This window comes from Trichechus manatus, unplaced genomic scaffold, assembly GCF_000243295.1.
Source record: "Trichechus manatus latirostris isolate Lorelei unplaced genomic scaffold, TriManLat1.0 scaffold00134, whole genome shotgun sequence".
Taxonomy (NCBI): Eukaryota; Metazoa; Chordata; class Mammalia; order Sirenia; family Trichechidae; genus Trichechus; species Trichechus manatus.
Genome location: NW_004444070.1, coordinates 16,225 through 21,612, shown reverse-complemented (window position 1 = coordinate 21,612; position 5,388 = coordinate 16,225).

The window sequence follows — 5,388 nt, the reverse complement described above, 5'->3', positions numbered from 1 at the left end:
TTCTCTGTCAGTTTTCTCACTCCATTTGGTGCTTGGCTGAGTTCTTTATCTCTTCATTTTATGTTTTAGGGTTTCAGGATTGTTGTATTCTCTGTTCGGCTTAGTTTTTCGGATCTTTGCTGTGGAGGGACGGCGTGGTGCTTCTGCCTAGAGCGCCATTTTTCCGGAACTCCAACAATTATAGTTTTGATGAATCGAGCTGTAAACTTTTACATAAAGCACAATAAAGAAGATTATATATATGAAAAAAAGGTGGATTGTGCATCTAGAAGAGTAGATTCTGGGTTCAGCCTCATTACTACTAGTTATTTTTACAGAAGTTAATTGACTATTCAGGATTCCCAGGTGCAGAGAAAATAAGAATGCTGTACAGATACCTAATGTTTACTTTTAATTAGATTTATTTAGCCTATGGGATATTTTTTCACTGAAAGTCCAAATAAATTATTGGAATTATCTGTTTTCCCCTATGGAATTAACAGTTTATTTATAAAACTAGTTCTTAGGGCAGTCTTTTCTGCTCCAATTGCTCTAAATTTAGTTTACCTGCCTAGACAATTATAGGAGTAGAAGGAAGAGGAGAAAAAAAGAGCAAGGAGGAGGAGGAGGAGAAATGAGAAACTCAGAGGATAAATGACAAATTGGAAATAAATATTTGCAACTTAAAGTGTTAACCAAAGACTAATATCCTTAATACATATTTTTTTAAAAAAGGCCTTGGAAGCACCAGTCCCATAAAAAATGGACAAAGATTTAAAAATAAGTGTTCACAAAAAAGGAAATACACATGTGTTGAACATGAGTAGATATTCAATCCTACATATTAAGAGAAATACAGATTTAAACTGTACTGGAATATTTTCAACTCTCAGAATGTCAAACAATCCTGCATGCAGTCTGATGAAACCTTTTTTGGTTGGGACCAAGGGAAACCGACATTCTCAAATATTATTAGAGAGTGCAACTGATTTCCTGAGCAGGGGATTCTGGCATTGTCTATCAGCTTCACTATCTGTCATTGAGCCCTTTCAGCCAGCAGCCCCACTTCTGGACTTGGTCCTACAAACACCCTTGAGCATCTGCACACTTGTGCAAATGACATTTATACAAACAGTAACTCAGACATGGCTTAGAATGGTAGACAAAAGAAACAGAAAACAATGCAAGTGGCCAGCAATAGGGGATTAGCTAAATAAACTACACAGTAGAATACTTTTGTCATGGATTGAATTGTGTCTCCCAAAATCGTGTGTCAACTTGGCTAGTCCATGATTCCCAGTATTGTGTGATTGTCCACCATTTTGTCATCTGATGTGATTTTCCTGTGTGTTGTAAATGCTACCTCTATGATGTTAATAAGGTGGGATTAGTGGCAGTTATGTTAATGAAGCAGGGTTCAATCTACAAGATTAGGTTGTGTTTTAAGGCATCTCTTTTGAGATATAAAAGAGAGAAGCAAGCAGAGAAACAGCGGGACCTCATACCACCAAGAAAGCAACGCTGGGAGCACAGCGAGTCCTGTGCAGAGAAGTTCCTAGACCAGGGGAACACTGATGACAAGGACCTTCCTCCAGAACCAACACAGAGAAAGCCCTTCCCTGGAGCTGGCATCCTGAATTCGGACTTCTAGCCTCCTGGACTGTAAAAGAATAAATTTCTCTTTGTTAAAGCCAAAAGAAAATGAATGCCTTGATGAAACAATAAAAACTATGAATTGTATTTTAAAAAAAAAGAATGTAATCAATGTCACTGAATTGTACAAGCAGAAATCGTTGAGATGGTGTATGTTTTGTTATGTATCTTTCCACCACAATAAAAATGTAAACAATGACAACAACAAAATCAAAGGCATGAAAAAATACTGTTGTAAAGCCAGCGCAGGGAAACAGTCTCAGTAAACACAACCTGCTCTAAACTGAACCAATCCTGTTGCTATTGAGTTGATTCCAAAACTCACATATGTGCATAAGAAAATAAGCATGTTTAGAGCTTAGAGATCTTATTATCGTCAGCTGCCATCCAAGTTGGCTGCAACTCACGGCGAGCTTCAGTACAACAGAAGGAAACGCAGCCGGGTCCTGCGCCATCTTTATGATCGTTGGTATGTTTGAGCCCATGGTTGCGGCTATTATGTCAATCCATCTCACGGAGGGTTTCCCTCGTTTTCAGTGACTCTCTACTGTAACAAACATGATGTCCTTTTCTAGCAATTGGTCTTTCCTGATGACGTGGTCAAAGTAAGCAAGTCGAAGTCTTGCCATCCTGGCTTCTAAGGAGCATTCTGGTCATTATTTCTTCTAAGACCGATTTGTTCTTTCTTTGACAATCCACAGTATATTCAATAGTCTTCACCAACACCAAGGTTCGAATGCATCCGTTCTACTGTCTTCCTTTTTCATTATCCAAGTTTTGCATGCATATGAGGTGATTGAAAAGACCATGGCTTGGGCCAGACGCACCTTAGACATCAAGGTGACATCTTTGCTTTTTAAAACTTTAAAGAGATCTTTTGCAGCAGATTTGCCCAATGCAACTCGTTGTTTGATTTCCTGGCTGCTTTAGTGTCTTTAAGACGTTACAGTTGGTTAGGTGAGAACCAGGTTCCTCCATGTCAGCACTGTTGACATTTGCAGCTGGGATACTTCGGTGGTGGGGGGTGGGGTGAGGATGCTGTGCTGTGCGTTATAGAGCAATGGCTGGGAAATGTGGATTGAGTCACAGTGGGTGGCTTTAGTTGGGCCGCCATAGTTTGTGAGGTCATTCTCTTCACCCCATACAGCTGGGCCAGAAGAAGTGCCCCAGGGAAGAAGCCTGGCAAAAAGCCCAGTCAATGCTGTGGGGAGGCTTTGTTACCACAAAATGCAGGTCTGAGCCGCCTGCCGCAAAAGCCAATACTGAGACAGGCGTGAGGTGAGCAGCAAGAGGGTTTTATTGTATATTGATATACAGGAGACAGAGGGGAATGAGCTCCTCCAAAATCTGCCTCCCCCTCTGGAGGCCGATTAGAGGATTTTATCGGGACAGGGTCAGGGACCAAAGAATCTGTGGAATGGTAGTTCCCCTTTGAGATGGGCACAATGACCTCATTCAAGACATGTTGACCTTCTGCGGGTATTCTTGAAGATCTGTGTTCAGCTGTCTTGCCTTCAGATTTTATCACACGTTGTTCTACCTCCCAAAGAGGAACTTAGGTTAATTTTTAAACTTTTATAAAATTATGGGAAAACAGGAGGGAAGAGAGAAGGAAAACAAATCAGAATCATAGCAGCATACAGGAGTGGATAATAAATCAGAATCATAGGTGCGTGCAGAAGTGAACTATGCAAGCTTTGCATTAACAATAGCACAATACCCAGGACGCTAGGCCTACACAGCTGACAATAAGTGTGAAATTCCAATGCAGCCCCTTTCAGCATGACAAGGGCAATGACACGGGGATTCATGGCTGGGCTGAAGCTGCCACTGTGAGTCTTCCCATACCAGGACTGGTTTCCTTTGCTCCTCCTTGAGAACCACGAGCCTTTGGATCCTGGGCAGGAATTGGTGTGAATGTCACCCTCAGACCCTAAGCCATCAAAATATGGCTGGAGTTTTACAGTTGTAGAAGTTATTGCTCTTTCAATTTTGAGACACCCTGAATAAGGGAATAGCCGTTGATTGTCTTCCTGAGACTTTGGAGCATGTGAGGGATGTTGAGACTCTTAACTGCTAATAGAGAAACCAGCTCGAGTTAGTGATTCTCAACTGGGTGTGATTTTGCCTCCCAGGGGACAATGGGAATGTCTGGAGACAGTTTGGATTGTCACAACTTGGAGAGGATGTTATTGGCATCTAGTAGGTAGAGGCCAGAGATGCTGCTAAACATCCTACAATGCATAGGATGGCCCCCACCACAAAGAATTATCTGACCCTAAACGCTACTAGTGCTGAAGTGGAGAAACCCTAGCCTACGTCAACAAATGAACAAAACAGAATTTATTGGAAGAGTCCTAGGGTAGTTCACAGAATTTAAGGAGAAGTTGAATTAGTCTTTAAAAAGGACAATACTATCTATCTATATGGGATCATATTGACAACAGCAACTCGAAAGATTAGATAGGAAACTTAGGGGGCAGTGAGTTTACGTTAATGGGGGAGGAACAACTCAGAAAAGGAGGGTGAGAATGATTGTACAACTCAAAGAATGTAATCCACATCACAGAATTGTACATGTAGAAAGTGTTGAATTGGTGTGTGTTCTGCTGTGTATATTCTCAACAATAACACAAAAAATTATTAAAAAAAAATTTTTTTTTTTTAAAGTGGACAATACCAGTTCTAATCTGTGGTCCTGGGCAGTAGAAGTTCATGGACATTCATCAAGCTCTACTGTAAATATCACTCAGCTCCCCAATTCCCGGTCTCTCAGTTCAAATTTTCATAAGAAAGAATTCAATTGGTCTAGCTTGGTCAAAGGCCACTGCCAGGAAAATCAGCTGTGGCCAGAAGAGCAGGATCTACTGGTAGAAACATGGTACACAGCAGACACTCAATAAACAAGAATGAATACATGGCTGCAAAATACTAGGAAATGATAGTGGATATATAATTTATGAACTCTTGGGAAAATGGCTGTCATCAGGAGCCAACATGAATGTTTTAAGAACAACCTAGCTAACTAGATTTCTACTTTTTCTTAGTCTGTGATGACGATGGTATGAGTTGTGATGGTGTTCTTAGAAAGGGGGAACAAACTCCCTTAAGAATCAACAACCTTCAGCCTGCAGGGTTATCTGTTGTAAACGCATTTTTTTTCAACTCATTTTTATGCCAATTTGCTTTCATCTCTGTTTGCTTTACTGCTCTGCATGTCTTCCAAGCATTCTCCTGCAAATCATTTGCTCTGGTGATACAGATAGCCAAGAACATGGCTATGGTTCCCTGGAATTTCAGCAGGAAAATCCTGAGTAATTGTCCTTGACCTTCACTCTTCCAGCCAGTCCATGTTTCCACCACTTAATTCCCTGTATTGATTACTTCTTGCTTGCAATACCTAGAGTTCTTCTAACCCAGCCATACTGATGCAGCAAAGATGGTCCCCACGCTCCTCATTACACATTAGATGATCACTTGGCTGATAGATTTGTTGAAGGCTGTCTCAAACCCAACCATCTTCCTGCTTCCCACCAAGCCCAAAGTCTCCGTAAAGCAGTGCTTCTCAAACTTGAGTGTGCATCAGGGCTTGTTAAAACACAGTGCCGTCTAAGTTGTACACTTGAAAAAGGTTGAACTGCAAATGTTGTGATATATATACATATATATAAATTCTTTTTTTTTTTTTTTTTTTTTCCGAAAAAATAGCAGTGCCCTGGTCGCCAGCAGGTCTGGGTTAGGACTTGAGAATTTGCA